The 20,013-nt window shown below is 40.6% G+C and overlaps 1 protein-coding gene across 6 annotated transcripts in view; it reads left to right on the top strand.

Annotated features, from left to right (window-relative positions):
* PCDH15 (protocadherin related 15) overlaps window positions 1-20,013 on the top strand; it is an 886,705-nt gene that overhangs the window by 267,479 nt on the left and 599,213 nt on the right. For all 6 annotated transcript variants that reach the window (XM_077350402.1, XM_077350403.1, XM_077350405.1 and 3 more), the window contains exon 2: window positions 5,547-5,639. The gene's annotated coding sequence lies outside the window, so the exon portion shown is untranslated. The remainder of the gene's footprint in view (window positions 1-5,546; window positions 5,640-20,013) is intronic.

Here is a 20,013-nt window from a genome sequence, read left to right as displayed (position 1 = left end):
GTTATCACAGTTTTAAGCTATTTTGGCAATCACTTTTGGTGTCACATACCACCTGTAAAACATTTTATACCAATTTTCTTTAAGTATTTGACTGTTAGTATACTTAGGTATTCTAGACCATACTGGTTCCCATTGTTCCATTGTCACATTTGTCTCAATATTTTGCATCCATTTAATCATACATGGCTTAACCCGTTCCGTTTCCGTCTCATACCTTAATAGCAGTTTATATATTTGGCCCTGCAAGTGAGGCTCGTCTTGGATTACCAAGTTTTCAAATTCTGGTATTGGAGCCTCTAGATTTAATGGTTGCTGAAACTCTGCTTTGAATCTAGATAGTAATTGGTTATACTCTAACCATTGAATTTCTACTCCTTCTTTCTTTATTGTTTGTACATCCTTAAACTTGCCGTTTTTTAATATTAAGTCTTTGTACTGGAGACAAGTCAGCCTTTTCTGTTGAGCTTTACTAAAATATGCTTCAATTGGCGATTTCAATATTGATGGTTGAAAAGTCCACTAATCCAGGTGTTTGCTACTGCTTTTTGTTTTTGTTTTCCTGCTGGCCCTTGACTGCCTTTCAAAATATTTACCTTTGAATTGAAAATGCTTGCATAAGCTTGGTTTACATATTTAATCTTGTAGAACTGACTGTATCAAAGGAATATGGATCACAGCACCGTAACATATATTATCTGCAATCTGTAGTTAGTCAACATGCAAGAAAAGTCCTTGAACCTTTATGTATTGAGAAGTGACCAATGGAGAAAAAGAAGTCAGTCACAGAATAAGGAGGACCCAAGGCTTAAATGCATGTTCACCTACTTCCAAATCATACACCTCCTCTTGTTTTATGTCATCCCTCACTTGGAAAATAATCTATCACCAAGGGCAGCACTGGTTTGATCATGTGTTGCAGTGAGTGTAAAATGAAAGACAGGAGAACAATGTAAACTTCTTTTAGCCCCCAGTTAGTAGAAAGATGGAGCACAAATGAAAGGAAATAAATAAGGGTGGGCATTTATCAATATAAGATGTACCAATGGATTAGGACTGTTTTTCTCTCATTCCAAGTGTCTGAGAAAGTTCCATGTATTTCTAGCACATCTTTCTCCCGTGAAAGCAAGACCCAAGGTGTTTTGGTAGGAGAAGCAGACTGAGATGGGGAAATGGCCCTGAGATAGGACCACATTCCCCATTTTGCCATGGCCCTGCATCCCCCAAGAAGAGCGAGGGAACTTAGCCTGCCTCTGCAGCAAACTGCCTTTTCAAGCCCTATGTGGGCTTTGGATGCCACTTTCTCTGGGTTTTGTGGGAATTGGGCTTCACCTCCCCAGGACACATAGGTCTCCGGTAGCCTAGGCATCACCTCTCAGAAAGCTGTTCTCACCATGGGGCTGGTCCACCTTAGTGGGGGGGAGACCATTGGCCTTCTGAGACTTCTTATGCATGGCAACAACCACGCTGGGTTGCCGCCATTCCATTGTGGTGGAGCAAAAAGCCCTGCTGTTCCTCATGTATGCATGGGGGGAGGTGCTCCCCTGGCACATGCTGGCTGCCCTGGCACAACGGCCCCACACATGCAACACATGGCCAGGAGCACTCCGAAGCGGCAGCGGTGGGGGCGAGTGGGGGCACAGGGTCCCCACTGCACGGTGGTGGGGAGCAGCATGCTGCTCCCCCACTATGGTGGGAGCGGGGAGACACCACTGTCAGCTCCGTGGAGCTGCAGAGCTGTCAGGGACAAGAGGCACCCCTATAGGGTTGCTGTAGGTTGGGGGAGGAGCCAGGCCTTCTGATTATGTACAGGGCTAGCCCAACCTAGCCCTCACCTGCGCTCTCAGCAGACCCAGAAACATGGAAGAATCTGCATTTCCTTAACGCGGGTCTTCTGAGGGCCTGGGCTTGGTGGCACTTGGGATGGCAGCGATGTCAAGCATAATCGTGGATTTTCCCCAAAGCCCTGTCGCCCTAATCTCGGGTATTCTGGTCAGTGCATAATCAGTCAGAGAGAAGTTTCCATAGCCCTAAAGGCTAGTCTAACTGTTTAATAGAATATATACCACAGAGTAAAGTGACTTGGCATATTAGGTTGTTGTTTTTTTTAGTTACCAGGTTGTAATATGTTTTCGTATTGTGTGTGTGTGTGTGTGTGTGTGTGTGTTTGAACTGATTGCTCCTTCAAGTCTGAATGTAAGTTAAGCAGATTCAGAGGAAAATCACTGTACTGTGCTGCCCTTGCTGTTTTTGGAGAAACTGCTTTGGCCTCAACTAGGAGTAGCTGTCTGAGGCTGGTGCTAGCCTTGTTGAGCAGAAACTGGAGCTGCACAAAAGTGGTATGCTTGGACAGTGAAACATTCAACTACAGTGCCATTGATTGAGTCTGGCTCTGGAGAAAGTCTCTGGGTGCACCGATACAAAATATTTTATTTACTATCTGTCCCTGTCCCACCATACATTTCTTGTAGCTGCAGTTACCTGGACACTATTTTCATCTTTGTGATATTCCTTAACAGGTCCAGCATGGTTTGCATTTTATCTAGTCAGGCATTTCTTTAACCTTTTGATACTTGGTGGAATAGCTACAGACTCATGCAAAATGCATTAGTGCTAATGTCGGCAACTTTTGAACTGGCTGGTTCAAGATATTAATTCCAGTAATTTTATAATGTCCGAGCACAACCATATCCCAAAAAACCTGAAGGTGTGGGAGGGACACTGCTAGTGAAGAAGATGATACTATGATCTTAAAGATCAAGGGGGCAGAGACCACTTGCATTCTATGATGACTTAGCCCAGAAATCTTAAAGTCAATTTCCAATTCATATTTCAAGCTTCAAAGCTCACAAATATAATAAGGTAAAGAATGAATCTTTGTGCACTTTCTATACTTACAACCTCAGTACTGTGTGTCTTTTACATTTCTTTTTGTGTGTGTGCATGCTATCTTAGAGCCTCTTGTGGCGCAGGGTGGTAAGGCAGCAGAAATACTGTCTGAAGCTGTCTGCCCATGAGGCTGGGAGTTCAATCCCAGCAGCCGGCTCAAGGTTGACTCAGTCTTCCATCCTTCCGAGGTTGGTAAAATGAGTACCCAGCTTGCTGGGAGGTAAACGGTAATGACTGGGGAAGGCACTGGCAAACCACCCCGTATTGAGTCTGCCATGAAAACACTAGAGGGCGTCACCCCAAGGGTCAGACATGACCCGGTGCTTGCACAGGGGATACCTTTACCTTTACCTATGCTATCTTGAGTGCCTTATATATCTGTTTTCCCGCTCCAAGACCCTCTTTTCCATTTCCTGTTTTGCTATTTGCTCTATTCAAAATACTTATTTTAAAAAGTCAATAAGAATTAAAAAAAACAATATTTCTGCATTCCTCACTATGCCATAATGGCTTGGGTTAAGAATGTAATCGATGGAGGGTAAGGGGGACTTATTGGGAGGAAAGAGAGGCCCAGTCCAGAAATGACCTTATCATCAACATGGGGACACCCTGGTTCCTGTGTCACTAGCTATGTGATGACATTACTTCCAGCGTTCAGTGAAACTGATATTGCTGCATTACAACTGAGTCAAGCCTAGGCATTGTTTTGCTGCCAGTACATCATCCCCAGCCAACTGATCAGTACTGGAAGAAGGGGCTCTGAACTGAGGGATCCCCTGCCACTGGTGGGGGCCTGTCAATGCTAGCTTGGATCCTAAGGTGTCCTTCCATTGACTCAAGAGCAGCTGTGCTGATACAACAGTTTTTCCCTCTGCATAGGAGAGTAAGCATATATTTGCTGATACCTCCTTCCTCTTGTAGGCTCTCCACTGCAGCTGGTGAACCAAAGAAGGAAAATTTCAGAAGTATACAGTGAGACAGGACTCTTCTAGCATGATTCTGATTGCACTTCCTAGGATCCATGCCATTAAATATCGACAGGATCACAATGTCATGATCTATACTTTGGCTTCATGACATTTTAGAACTGCTTTCCCCAAATAACAAATAGAATTTTTTTTTAAATTGGAGATCTCTGGTTTATCTCCATCTAGGGCCTAAACATTATTTTTTTTCTAACCTGGTACAAACTAGGTATGAAATCTGCCCTGCCTTGGGTGACCCAGGCTATCCCAATCTCATCAGATCATGGAAGCTAACCAGTGAGCGTGCTGGTCAAGATTTGAATGAGAGCCTGCCAAAGGCTAAGGTTGCTACATTGAGGCAGGCAATAGCAAGCTAACTTTGAATGTCTCTTGCCTTGACAGCCTATGGGTTGCTGGAAATTGGCTGCAATTTGATGACATTTTCTACCACCACCATAAACTCATAACATAGAGTTCTTAATCCCATACACACCATTTCATGCACTGTGAAAAAAGTTTGTTATAATGCTGAAATTACAGTTATATATTCTACATTTCTAAGAGGGGAGGGGAAATGACTGCTTTGTTTCTTTTAATAATAACACCCATCCTGAGAGTCCTTCAAGTTTTCCAACTATTTTTTAAATATTTTGGTCATTAAAAAGGGATTATCCTGTCAGTGTCTTGATTTTCTTTATTCCAATAGTCTTTGGCTGCAAACATTAGGCCCATTAACTTTGAAGCTTTATTTTTCTGTCCTTTTTCAATGAAAAATTATGAATTATCCCCCAAAGTCTTGCAAGTCCAAACTCAGTAGACTTAATGGCTAGATGCCTTCAGTGTTCATCTCGTAGAATGCCTGCAGGCTTTGATGAATGTTTACTTGTTGAAACTTTTTTCCAGCTTCTGCCAAAGTCACTGACAGTGGGCAAAAAATCTGTAGGGCTGTTAAGTCCGTGGGTTCATGGGAAAAATGCCAGGACTACTGGGCATACGAACAGCTCTTTGTTGTGATCTCAGCATGAGTGCAAGTTGTAGAAGGTGACAACAAGACTGAGAAACCCTCCAGGAAAACCCCAACATGTACACACATAGCAGGAAATAGATCTTCCCACCAGTACGTGTGATTGGTTAGATTTGATTAGATCGGTTTAAACCAAATGGATCCAGTAGACAGGATCCTCACTACACTCTGGTCAGTTGTGCATCCACTTGGATCCTGCTTCGAACCTCAAGCTCGGTTTGTAGCAGATCCACATACACAACAAGGGCAATGACCAATTAACTGAAAAATAATTTCCAAAGATTCAGTTTCCATATTGCAGTCAAATGATTTTATTCATTTGTTTCCCTAGTTCAGCCTTTCTCAAGGTTTCTTGAAATTATGGAGATTTTCAACAGTCCTGGGAGGGTTTCTTGAATGGGTAGACTTTAATCTTGTATATATTGTTTAAATTTGTTAAGCATATTGGGTGAAGTGACCGTATATGGTCATGTCAACCTATTCCCCCTTCACTGTTAATATAAAAATTCTAAAATTTCAGATGCAAATTTCCTTATGACTATTTAGATCTGATGTAGCATAATTCTTAAAATATGACTTGGTCTCCAGTTCCCCTTGTTTGAACATTATCAATGCATTAAAATATAGGAATACTTTTATTGCTATGCTAAAATGTGCTCTCTTAATTTCAGGATTTTATCTGGAACTTGTGACAATGGAAGATAAGCTAAAAAGATGCCCTCGTATATTGAATCACCGCCCAGCATCATGTCTCCAGATTTCTGGTGAGAAAATACTTCCAAAATTTGTCATCTGTGTTTGGTAAAACCATGTATTGTGTTATGTGCAAGACTGAAGGCAGAATATTGTTGCACAGTACATTTAAAAAGCTAATCCCCCTATTTCTGTAAGTATGTATTCTTCACTTTTAGCTTTTGCAATTATTTTTTTGCGGGGAAAACAAAGTAACTGGCTACATGAAATCTAGTTTTGATTTATGCCACTACTCAATTATAAATGTAATTGACTGATCATCTGGGTAAGTAGCTTACATGCAAATAAACCTAAATATTTCCAAATTATGAATGTAAGCATATGGGGAAGGAGTGCAAATCCATGCAACCAGAGTGGCTGTATGCCTGCTGTTAACTGCACTTGGGGGCTTCTTTGGACGTTAAAAGTGGTGTCAAGATGGAAGAACATATGGGGCTTTTTCAAAAAGGGAATGATATGTGTAATGGCTTTGGAGGGCATCCATGTCACTGAACTAGGAAACATGCTCCTCTCCTTCCATTTGATGGGATTTGTGAACATGGAGAAAGGATTCTTGAGCTAGAAGACTGGAAAGCAAGGATAAAAGATTATCACTTTTTTAGCCATAGTTTATATCTTTTTCTTATTTCTAAAAGTGGTGCTGAAGGGCAACGCGGTAATGCTAAGGACACACTTGAAAATTTCCCCTTTCTATTTTCAGCAAACATGTGCTCAGTTACTGACATGGGAATTCTAACATGAACTCCTATCATATGCTCAAATTGTACTTTAAAGGGCAATTTACTATATCTTGTCCACCTGGATGCTTATTGGTAGTATCCTCCTAATATTTATCACACACTTGAGGGCTTCTTTTTGTTGGTTGGCAGATGGTCTTGATCATAAACTACTTTTTGTCATTCCTGTGTACTTCTAGTTCACATTGAAGAATGAGGTGGTGGCTATCAAAGGATAATCTTTCTTCTAATGATAGTCAACTATCAGTAAAAAAAAAAGTTCCATACAACAGAGCTAATCTGTGAGAACTAAGCCACATTATATTAAAAAGAGCATTTTCCTTAGCATTTTCTCAGTATTCTTTCACATTCTAGTGTGAAGAATATATTCAAACTTGGTGGTTTTATTTTCTGTGTTTCACTGTGTTTTCATGGAGCAAGATTAATGAACTCCAGTATGAAACAGTTCATTGGGGACCAACCAACCACTGTATTGGCTGAAACACCTCAATATGTCAACAACAGCTATATCACCAATTTGCTTTTTGCTTTGAGGGATCAATGTAAAATCCACAAAAAGGATGCCAAAGTAAAGCTAAATAGAGTAGTCTATACAGTACAGAACTAATATCAGTTATTGTCATGCTTATGATAGAAAGCGCTGGATAGAGTCACTGAAGCAGTAGGTGCAAACTTAAATGGACTCCGGGGAATGGTAGAGGACAGGAAGGCCTGGAGGATCATTGTCCATGGGGTCGCGATGGGTCGGACACGACTTCGCACCTAACAACAACAACAAAATGATATAAAGCTATTTCTAGGACATTTAGTCGGAACTGATGTATTGGTATAAAATTTATTGAAGATGATTTAAACTTTCTACAGAAATTAAAACTATTTTAAGTTATCTACATCTGCTAAACTTTTCCCTTGATGGAGAATATTGTGTGTTAACACCAATGATATTGACTCTCACTAGCTTGAATGTTTTAATGTGCAGATCAGTGCTAGGGATGTGCATTTGGATATATCTGATCTGAATATATAGATATAGATATACATATAGATATACATATAGATATACATATAGATATACATATACATATACATATACATATTCACACCCCAATATAACATTGTAATTTCAATTCATATTTGGCCATCCGTTGCAGCATTTGAAATTCTGGGAATTCCAGTATCCAGGTCCCGTTTGTTTCCTGGCCCTGGGAAGGTAGCATACACTTTATGCTATTGTATTCATGATGTATGGGAATATTTTTATTCGTGTATTCTCAAAAAAATAATAAATATGTCAACCTCTTTTGAATCAATCAAAGGAGTGACCATCTCAGGGTATCATTATCTGTTGTATATTTAGCACCAAGGAACACTGGGGTCACTGAAAGTGAACTCTGAAGGTGGCAAAAACAAATAGCTAGGGTCTCAGCCAGGACAAGAAAAAGTGAAAATCATGCCTATGAGGGAAGGACGACTTTGCTGCTTACAGCCACATATGCACACACAGAGGGAAGAGTTCCCCCCTTCTAGGGGGAAAGGGAGCCATACTTTTCACAAAGAGCAGTTTCCCTCAGGGCTTTCTCAGCCTCACCTACCTCACAATGTGTTGTGGGGAGAGGAATGAAAGGCCGTTTTGAGACTCCTTCGGGCAGTGAAAAGCAGAGTATAAAAGGAGGGAAAACCCCTGAGTCTCCAGGGCAGCAACACATATTTCTACTTGTTGCTTTTAGGACCATTCATATAAGCCAGTAGTCAGTGCTGTGCCTTACATATTCAGATCTCTAAAAATGCTAGGAAGATATGGTAACATACATAAGAAGAGCCCTACTGCAGGGGTAGTCAACCTGTGGTCCTCCAGATGTTCATGGACTACAATTCCCATGAGCCCCTCTAGCAGGGGCTCATGGGAATTGCAGTCCATGAACATCTGGAGGACCACAGGTTGACTACCCCTGCCCTACTGGATCAGACCAGTGGTCCGTGTAGTCCAGCATAAATAGATTTATCAAAAACAAGAACAAAAAAACCCAAAAAAAACCCAACTTCTTTCTGTTATTATAACATATCCTATTGATTTTATTGCTGTTGCTATGTTTGTGAGAGCCCCCTTTGGTTGTGTATTAAGGGAATTCTTAACACATTTATACATGCTGTTACTGAAGCAATACGTCCCAAAGAACAAACCTCCAAGATGGTATTTCGGAAACACCTGAACAGAGTAATCATCATCATTGCCACCTACCTAATAATTCAAAGTCCCCCACCCCTCAGCTCAAGGATCTACTCAGTGTTTTATAATACAGGTTCACCTTGTCAAGTGATAATGTTGTTCTGTTGAACTTTTAATGTCTTAAAGTCAGGAAGACTGTTCCTAATACTGGCAGTTTGTTTGATCGATGCCATGATATATAATGTGAGTTCTGTTTTTGTCACTTTAACAGAAAAATGTTTTAGGAGCTCCATCACTGTGTGCCAATTTAACACCAGGTTTCAGGAGTGCTCTAAAGCTGCCAGTATAATTTATAAGGTGACCTGCCTCTGTGGAAAGCAGCTCTTAGACAAAAAAGCTTCAAGCAGTTTGAGAAAATGTTTTAATCTTGCGCTTGTTCAACCAGAACAAAAGAATGCTTGCCTGTTCCTGCACTGTAACTAACAGCCTGCTCCTGCAGATTCTCTTTAGCTGAAATAATGTAAATAGAGAATTACTCTGCTCCAGCTAAAGTGCAGCCTTAGGCCCGGCTAGCAGGAGAAGCATGAACAATATCAATAATTTTCACTACTAAATATGAACAAGTTTGCGCCAGCTTCTTGGCTGTTATGCATTTTCAGAATCCCATACTTATACATGTTTGTGCCTTCAAGTTGCAACAACTTACGGAGATCTCAGCAAGGGGCTTCCCAGGAGAGTGAGAAGCAGAGGTAGTTTGCCATGGCCTTCCCCTCTGCAGAGTCTTCCTTGGTCATCTCCCTTCCAAGTACTGACCCTGCTTAACTGCCGAGATCTGATGAGATCAAACTGTACTGTGATGCTTTCCTTCCCGCAAAAGTCCATAGGTAGATTTGTACCCGTACTTCTTTGAAAACGGAAATAATTACAAGTCTATGTCAAAATAACTGAATCCGTCCCTCATATAAATGAAGCAGGTAGATAAACTGTTTTTTTTTTAAAGAGACACATTTATTCAGCACCATGATCAGTCTAGTACAGTTAGCAATCGAACAGCATGGGTGTGGAAAAAATTCGTCTACATAAAAGCCCTCGTTGGAATGCTTCGCACTTTCCACAGAACACAAAAAAGCTAAAATATCCTGTTATTCAGTTAGTCACAAATACAGTCCTGATGTTTGTCAACACATGTCTTCATGAGGCAGCTCTACCCTGCCACAACTGTGTTTGGCTGAGTTCACAACTGGTAACCTGTAGCTTCCCTGTCACTTCTCTGGCTCTCCTCTCCTGAAGCAGGTATATTAACTGTTGCGCTTCTCCTAGTCAAGTGAAATAGCAAATTGTTCACTTATGTTTTTTTTAAATGCCTCTACCCATAGAATGCTCAAGATAGGTCACAATTTTATTGAAAGATTAAAATGGCAAAAAATTAAATAAATCTGATATCCATATCATTCCAAGCACTTACCCAGAACTTCTATTAACATTCATCCAACTCTGCAAAGGAGAAATAGAGTTGGATCTCTTCAGATATTGATGATACTATACTGAGTGGACTTTGAAATTGGGTAGAAAGGCAGCAGAAATGTATTTCCAGGAATCTTCTCTCAACACGTTTATGTAGAACTCTGATTTCTCAAACTTTTAAAATCACAAACTGTCAAGTCCTCTGTTCTGCCCCTGCCAGCATGATGTGTGCACATGATATTTTTGTCCTGTGGAGACTGCTGTCCTTTTGTATCCTCTTAACTAGGGGTAATCAACCTGTGGTCCTCCAGAAGTTCATGGACTACAATTCCCATGATCCCCTGCCAAATGCTGGCAGGGGCTCATGGGAATTGTAGTCCATGAACATCTGGAGGACCACAGGTTGACTACCCCTGCTCTAAACTATGCAGTGAGACCCAAAGCAGCTACATTTTTAAAAACAAGCTTAAGAAAATTGTTCTTAATGGTCTGAATGTAACCAGTTTATTCTATAGGTAACAAATCAAGTTCTTTGAGAAGAACGTAAAAGATTCCTGATTTATTAGAGCAATGGACTAATGATCCATCAAGTCTAGCATCCTGTCTCACACAGTCGCTATCTAGTTCCTCTGGAGGGCCAAAACAAAGGGCATAGAGGCTGAGGCCTTCCAGTGATGTTGCCTCTGGTTCTAGGATTCAGAGTTTTATTATGCCCCTGCATAATCGGTCTCTGTAAGATCTTTCTTTTGTCTGCCCCGAAACTACTTCCTATCAGTTTCATTGGATGCGCTTGGAATGGAGTGGAAATTTTTTCTCTTAGCCAACTCTCTCCACTTCATAAATAATAGCCAGTAGCAAGAAATGTCCTTGTTGGTTAAGAACTTCTGGATAGAGCCAGATAGACTGGGGTCTGAAGGGTCTTGGGAAATTTTTGCAGAGCTGCTTACAGAAAGACTCAGCATTACTCACAACTTCAATACTCATGAAAACTGTTATTGGCTGTAATTCTCGATGAATGCAGAACGTCTCTTGGTCTTTACCTTGAAATTATTTTCATTGAAATAGTGAAAAACAGTTCAGTTTTGTACTGAAAATAACTATAGCGAGCCAGTGCCATTTAGTGTAAGGTGACCAGATTTTAACATTGGGGACAGCATTGATGGGGTCGTGGGGGTGGGGGGGTCTTGATTAAAAATTTGGTCTATATGGAGCAACAAAAACAATCTAAACATCATGAGCCAATTGTACATGAATACATAGAGCTGACTTATAATGAATCAGACCACCGGTCCATCAGAGCCAATACTGTCTACCCTGATAGGCAGCAAATCTCCAGAGTCTCAGGCAGAGGTTTTTCATATTGGCCTGTACAGTGTGGTGTAGTGGCTAAGTGTGCTGGACCCAGATTCAAGTCCCCACTTGTGACATGGATTCTCATTGGGTGACCTTGGGCCAGTCACACTCTCTCAGTCTAACCTACCTCACAGGGGTGTTGTTAAGAAAAATGGAGATGTATGCTGCTTTGGTGTGGAGGATAATGCCTTAAAGTGGTGGGTTTGTAGGAAGGAAGGGAGGGATGGAGGGAGGATGGAGGGGAGAGAGAGAGAGAGAGAGAGAGAGAGGGAAGGAAGGAAGGATGAGGGGAGGAAGGGAAGAAGGAAGGAGGGGAGAAAAGAAGGGATGGATGGAAGGAAGGAGGTGATTAAGAAAGGGAAGAAAAAAGGAAGGGAGGGAGGCCGGCAGCCCCCCCCCCAGCACTGAGGGAAGCCTGTGCCCGGGCAGCAAGCGAGGAGTGTATGTGGGCTCCTCTAGAGTAGGCTGGGTGCAGGCAGGCAGTCCCCTCCCCCTCCCCACCCCTGCCAGAGCGCAGAGGGCTTGCCGCCCCTGGTAAAGTCCCGGCCAGGTCAGGCAGGCAGGCAGGCAGCCAGTCCCACCCCCTCCCCACTCCAGGATCTTTATTGCATATAATTTATAGACTACTTTTCTCACTGAGGCTAAAAGCAAATTAAAACCATTCATTCATTTAACCTAAGATATCTCATAAACAGTGGCATAACACAAAAATATCAAAAACTTGAAAGGATATAAACAAACCAAACCTGCCCAAGAAATGACATATAATAATCCTAGAAAGTGGGTTATAAAGGAAGAAGATGAAGCAGTAAAAGAAATAGAAAACAATTCATTTAGATAGCATGAGATATCCAATAACAGTGTAACAACATAAGGATTATAGGTTCAGACCCGAAGTCTGCCATGAGAATTTGCTGGGTAATGTTAGGCCAATCACACACTCTCAGCCTAACCTACTTCACAGGACTGATATGAGGATAAAATGGAAGGGACAAGGATGATGTAAACCATTGGTACTTGACAGTGAAAATGTTTGTGAGACACAAAGTGATCTTCAGTTGTGTAACCTGTTTCATGCCACCAGTCGTCACTTGATATAATTGGTATTTAATTATAATTTTGAACATGGAAGACTGCTCTGGTGGGTCCAGGCATTCAAAAAGAATCAATTTAGCCACTTTCAGAGCAGAAAGCAATGCAAATAGAAGCATCTGCTGTGTTCAGACTCATGGAGAAGCCTCTTTTCATTTCCCTTTCCTACATTTTGCAAGTACAAATGTATATGTAGTGCTTTGTCACTGTAAATTGCTTCCTTATGTTTGTTCAGGCAACACATCCAGCAAGTTAACTGTCTTCGAACACAGAGTGAACTGCCCCCCTCCCCCGGTTTCTCAGCCATGGAATATGGGAATGAAAGCACTTTTCAAATTCCTGAAATGATCTATTTCCATGGGACTGTGCCATCCACTCAGCTTTTTGTGCACAGTGACAATATTTCAGCTATATATTTTAAATCACTGCACAGTTTCAATTTTTCAAGGAAACAAATAATATCAATCCTCTGACAGATTTCCATTGGAAAGCTGAGTCAGTTACTTCTCCAGATTTACTCTATTATTCTTCCTGCTGATAATGTTGTATCATGTGAGATCGAGTTCATTCATGATAATACGGAAGAGAAAGTCACAAAGAGAGTTACCATCTTTGAATTAGGATTTCTTTGATCATGGACTGTTTACTGATGTTCTTTCTTCTCTGATGGAATACAAAATATCTTATGTGCTCTTTTATGAAAAGGGCCATGCAGGATACAATTGTATTGCTAAACTAAGGATTAATAACTCATTATCAAAAAATAGAAGGCAATGCAATACTGTGATTTTGACTACCCACGCAGTACAACCTTGCCTTCTTTAATGATTTATTTATTTAGCAGCTGAAAGTCTTGCTGTGACTTTCCATCCATTTTGATGTTACATTAATCATGCAGGTTTGATCTGGATATATCATGTTTCCTCATCCTGAAGCTAAGCTAGCAAATTTAACTACATGGCAAGCACACCTAGTCACGTGGTCATATTATACTGCTTGATTGGCTTGACTGTGCAAAAAAATCATATTTCATTACTAACATATAACAATCTCACTGCAAAACTGTAATACATTAATAGTATACTAATAACGATTGAATTCCTGTTCTAGGCCAAGGTTGGCCCTGCCTTTAGGCAACTGAATTGGGAATCTCAGGCTGTCGGCACTGGTTTGAGTTCAATTTTCATTGTTTGATATATTGGTTTTGATTGTTGATTAACCAGATAATGCAAAATAATAACTATAAAAAATGTAATCCACCAGTTATATCAAATATATGTCACAGTCTCCCTAACAAACACCCCATACAGGAATTTACTAGGTACTCCGTAAGGTATAATATTTATCAAGTTGATGTCGGATTATTAATACTGACAGTGGATTAATAGGGAAAGCACATATTCTGCATGGAAATTAGCTCTGAACTTATCTCTTTTATTCAAGGCCTGACTTGAAACCATGATAGACAATTCATAATTTCACACTTTGGATGATGTGCTTGCAAAAAATTATTAGAGCCAGTCCTGCTAGTTAACCTGGTGTTAATAAGATTGAAACATTAAACAGGAAAGCCTAAAATAGCTTACCTTTTTTTGGTAGAATGTATTGGGTACTGGAATATTTTAGACATCCTTTCTTATGCTAAACCCTTTATCTTTCTACAAAAAAATCTACTACGTGCATTGCAGGCTGCTTATTTCCACAATTATTCCATGAAATTTAAAATAATTTTACGTTCTGTCCAGTGTTGGAAATATAGCCAAAAGTAGGTTAATTCTTCTTTTTTATCAGGAGAAACAGGATTCAGAGTTCAAGACAGGATTGCAAGGTATCCTGCTATGGAAGGACATTTCTGCCACCGCTCTGTCACTCAGCCAGCAGGGGGACACAGTATTTTAATACCTTCCTCAGTATGATGGTGTGATGTCCATTCCATCAAAAACTTGCAAGTAAAGTGATATCATTCTAGGAATCTCCAAAACTCCATGGTGTGCTATGCTGCTCTAGTTATCACCAGAAACTCTTGCGTTTCCAGAAATAACTAGAGCACCATGACATCATGTCTGGGTTTTTCCCAGATGTGACATTACCCTGATGATGGCCCCATGTCCTCTCTCGCCCCTGCCTGGTGCCAGCCATAGACTGAAGACCATGCTTCAAAATCTTGTGATAAAAAGGAGAAAAGGAACTGGCCTGCATCTCAGAGTCAGTAATAACTTCAGCTTTCTGGAATGTGTGAAACTTTAGAGCTTGTCAGTAGAGGAAACCAAATGGTTTAAGGAGCTGTGTGGAGAAGAAAGACAACAGAGAGACTGAGAAATATCTGAAGACCCTGAAATAACTAAGGAGCCCACAAGGCATGCAGAAATACAAATATCCTTCAGGAAGTGCCAGTGAGATCTTCTGTAACAAGGCATTATCTTTCTAAGTGTAAATAAGTGTAAAGTTCTGTAAAGATAAGTGTAAAGTTCTGCATCTGGGTCAGAAAAATGAAAATCATGCCTACTGGATGGGAGATACGCTTCTAGGTAACACTGTGTGTGAACGAGACCTTGGGGTACTTGTGGATTGTAAACTAAACATGATCAGGCAGTGTGATGCAGCGGTAAAAAAGGCAAATGCCATTTTGGGCTGTATCAACAGGGGCATCACATCAAAATCACAAGATGTCATAGTCCCATTGTATATGGCACTGGTCAGACCACACTTGGAGTACTGTGTGCAGTTCTGGAGGCCTCACTTCAAGAAGGACGTAGATAAAATTGAAAGGGTACAGAGGAGAGCGACGAGGATGATCTGGGGCCAAGGGACCAAGCCCTATGAAGAGAGGTTGAGGGACTTGGGAATATTCAGTCTGGAGAAAAGGAGGTTGAGAGGGGACATGATAGCCCTCTTTAAGTATTTGAAAGGTTGTCACTTGGAGGAGGGCAGGATGCTGTTTCCGTTGGCTGCAGAAGAAAGGACACTTAGTAATGGGTTTAAACTACAAGTACAACGATACAGGCTAGATATCAGGAAAAAAATTTTCACAGTCAGAGTAGTTCAGCAGTGGAATAGGCTGCCTAAGGAGGTGGTGAGCTCCCCCTTCTTAGCCAATTTCCAGTCATTCCTGTCTCTTGCTCCCTTCCTCCTTTTGTTTCCATCAGGTATCAGAGAGGGACTAAAGCCAATTTCCTATGCATCTTCTTATTCCTATCAATGTCTGTACTCTTCCTTTTTCTTGGGTAACTGCAGTGTTGACGGGAAAAACAACAACATATGTTTGCACATTTCTGTAACACCCGTGCAACACAGTTCCTTGTAAATGTGCAAGAACAGGGCCAGGTTGCTACTTACAAACTGCATCACTGGAAAGACAATGGAAAAAAACACTGAAGTCATGTGTTCTCAAGTTGACTTGAGGATTGAGCAGCAAGGGGTAAAGTCATGTGTTTTTGCAGCAGATCTGGATACAGGAGATAATCCACTTAGAGATGGATTGGGCTAAAATATGTAACCTGCTCTGGGTTCTAAATAGGTAATTAATAGCTTTGGGTCTATTCTGAAAACCTGAGTTCTGTTCAAATAGTAAATCAAATCTCGACATACATCCAGCATTATGGGGCTGCAAAAAAAAAGAACACTGGTATGTGTGCCAACCGGCACACCGGCGCCCACACCTCCCCTCCCCTCTGTGCAGCGCCGTGCTGGCTGCTTTGGTCAGGAATGGCTGCTTCAGATGCCAAAGTGCCCAACCTTAGTTGTGAGTGTCCAGCATTGTGCGGGGAGTTGGACTAGATGACCCAGGAGTTCCCTTCCAACTCTGTTATTCTATTATTCTAGTCCCTAATAAGGAAGCCATATTAAATGTCTGTCTGTCTGTCTGTCTGTCTATTTGACTTGTAAACTGCCTCTCTCTGGTCACTGTCTCTGTATGCCCTTCCTGTAGCACAATTATGATTAGTTCCTTCTACATGGGGACTTAGAAATGTGCTGATTATACCCTCCCACTCCTGCCCATATACCCAGCTTTATCAGAGTGGGAGGATCCCACAATATTTATCATCTCCTTTTGAGAAAGGAAAAGAGCACAAAGAGGCCAGCAAGCCAATGTGATGTTTTGGTGCTGAGTTTCACACTAGGATCTAGAATACTCTGCTATGCTAGTTTTCCTGCTGTGGAATATGGAATGGCCTACCATTTTCTTAGCACAACCTGTAGTTAAGATAAGTATGATGATTCACAGAATATATGTGTATATTCACATATATACTATCTTTTAGAAGCAAAGGTGGTAGTGTTATGTAAACACCACATCTTTGGAATCAAAATTTTAGTGTGCCAAGATAATTATGGAGGCCAAACTGAGCTAGGCTATGTGAAAAATCTGCCAGAAATGCCTGTTTATACTGTCTTTCTTTGATGTATTTTTAAAACTGATTGCTCTTAATGATACTACTATATGATGAAAGCAGTGAACAAAGATAAAAATGATGCTCTCTGTATGAGAGATCAGGATAGCATATGGTGAGTTTGTCTGAAGAACACATCGCCAAATTATTCAGGCATCATTTAATACACCAGTGAAATAATTTTTGAATAACTGAACATACATTTTAAGGGGCATGTGAAAAGGCCATTTCCTTTATTAGAGAAGGCAGTTGATGAACTATGGTATGTTCAAGCAGTGTATAGAGATAGACTAAAAAAATTAACCTGCAGTTGAATTAATAAGATGTGAACCAAAGATAGAAAAGTTGAAATGGCACAAAAGGCCATCTGCTTGACCCCAACAAGTTGCAAGTACCTTACAGAGCATTGACATTTTGTGGAAGAGGAACAAGTAGCCTTTACTTCTCTTACTTCCAAAGATCTGATTGTTTCTTGTAACTTTTCTCATGAAAGAAGATGTTGCATGGTATTATGCATGTGTTTCAAGTTTTGCTAATTCAGACCACCATGCAAATGAGGGATTGTAAAACATCCAATCAAAGATTCGAATTGAGATATTTTATGGACCAATTAACTGTGTCCATTAATGACCAATCAGGTTCTTTGGTGGGTTTGCCAAACTGTATATAAGTTTGCGGTATTTCCCTTGTTCCTTGTTGGTTGGCCTTTGGATTCAAAAAAGAGCTGTGTTTTCGAAGAAATGTGTCTGCTGAACCCACCTACTCAATACACAGCATTCCTGCTGCTGGATTGGTGGAAGCACTAAATGCACAGAACCTGTTTGCAGATATAATTCATCATGGAACATGGATCTGTGGTCTGTGGTCCCTCACCATAATCTCCTTTGTACATATGTGTCCCCCCTTTTTTGGGGGGGAGCTTAATTGGGATGGAAAGAGTTCTGTGTGGGGAAGCATGGGGGAGCAAAAAAACTATTGAGTACTTTATTCATATGAGGAGAAAAAGCTGGGTTGGTGCTTGTCTGGCAGCAGGGCTAATCCCTGCTTCCACATGACATTGGTGCCACCCCACCTCTGGCATGCTTTAGGTCTTCCATTGCTCTGCATTAAGAGAATGTGGATATTTCTTCATTCCCTTTTTCCTCCGATGGCCAATAGGGCCTATCCCAGCACAGGTCTGTGTGGAAGGGGAAGAGTTGGGCCTTCTAGGCCTGGATGCTTCCTCTTCTGTGGCACTCCAGAAGGGACAGAAAATGCTCTAGTCAGCTTCACAGCTCTTCACAGTGGCACAAAGCTGGCTGGGGCATTTAAAAAAAAATTCATGAAGGTAGAATTGCATTGTTACGCAATCCGGCCTTTGTGAAAAATTTAAAAAACACCGCCCCCCCCCCCCCCCAATGACAGAGCCTTTCCACCCCGGCTGCCTCACATGGAGGTAGAAATCCAGGGTGGACAGGGTCTGCTGCTGAAAATTGTTTCCCATGTTTCCCACAGGAAGTGACAGGGCAAATGGCCCTGTTGCCAACTCCCGGAAGCCCCCACCATGTGGCATAGGTAACATTTTTAAAAACCTTAAACAATTGTGGTTTTTTTTAAAAAATACACCAGAAATAGGAAAACAGCCAGATAGGTAATTGAACCACTAGATACGTAAAATTTGAAAGCAGTGGCCTTTGCTATGAAAATAGAAAACATATCTAAGACTGAACTACCTTTCTGTGAAGGACATATGATAATCTAAGTGACAAATAAGTTAGATGAATATGACCCAGAAGCCTTCTGAATAAACATAGCAAGGTTAAACTAATTTTACTCTCATTGTATTCAAATGACAAGTTAAGATTATCTTAAACTCTGTGTCAATGAATTTATTAGAGCTTGACAATACTTAAGATAGATCCTATCATCTGACAGGATGAGGCCAGAAGTTTCCAGCTTATTGGGTGAGGCTGTCCAGTTAAAGATGACAGCTGAACCATTCAGTAGTTAGGGTCTTAAGAATCAGTGATAGGTTGAGTGATATTTCTTTTTTCATGAGCTACTAAGAGCGGAAGATTTTAAAAATCTGAGATGCTTGATGATAAATATTTATCTTTATGTGATTAAATTCTGGGGAAAAAGTGTGCTCAAAATACAGTATTTCATAAGATTATGGAGAGATGTTGTAAATAGCTCTTTATCCACCCTTCAGTCTGTCACCTGCCCTGTCCAAAAGCTGACGGTAGGTAACAATATTTTTGAAAGAAAATGAAAGTCATTACATTTGAATTGACAATACAAATATCTTTCTCCTTTTTATGAGAAATGGCTATAGTTATGTTAAACTGCAAAGCGGAATGGATTTTAAAAGCACAAGCTGGGGGCAGGGGACGTGGGGGGGGGGGAAAGGATGGCTAAAAAGAATCATGGAATGAGAGATAATATAGAACCCCCACTGTGTCAGATAAATTCTCCCTCAAAACATTCCATGAATTCTCAGGGACTTCAGCAGGTTCTCTTTTTTCCACCCCCTTTTCCTTTTTTCAAATGTATATTTTATTAGGTTTTCATTACTAATAGAAAGATAAAGCAGGAAAGAATATACTTGAGTCTTACATTAATAGTCTCCATCTTAACAGTACATTAAAGTACATTGTGGAACTACTTGTTCACATAATCAAATAAAAGTGCCAGTGCTGGAATTTTTCTCTTTTTCTCTCTCTTTTTTTAAATTGCTGGATAACTCCAGTCTTTATTTTATTTAAAAGATAGAATAATAGAAATAAGAAAGAACAAAAGATTACAGTTCAATAACAAGTCAGTTCACCCTACTAACATATTTGTTAATACCTATACCTATCTGGATAAATATTAATACATATTTAGTTAATACATGTTCTTCAAGTCTGGTCTTCCATTAACTAGATTAGTAAGCTTTGCCATTTTGGTCAATTCTCTCAACTTTTCTATCCAGTCTGTTATTTTTGGTATATCTTCTTGTCTCCACCTTCTTGCAAGCACCATCCTTGCTGCAGTTGTTGCATGAAATAAAAAAAAATACCCGCTTTACGAGGGAGATTGTCCGGGGGTGGAATTTTTCCAGGTCTTATATTTACTAAATTTGTTAGTTATCCATCTTGCTAAGTTCAGCCAGTGGGTCACTTCAGGTGGATCTTGTTGCTTCCAGTCCTGAGCAATTAAC

Source organism: Paroedura picta, chromosome 8 (assembly GCF_049243985.1).
Source record: "Paroedura picta isolate Pp20150507F chromosome 8, Ppicta_v3.0, whole genome shotgun sequence".
In the NCBI taxonomy this organism is placed as follows: domain Eukaryota; kingdom Metazoa; phylum Chordata; class Lepidosauria; order Squamata; family Gekkonidae; genus Paroedura; species Paroedura picta.
The sequence above is the reverse complement of the archived record's forward strand: the minus strand, read 5'-3'. Positions and strand labels throughout refer to the sequence as shown.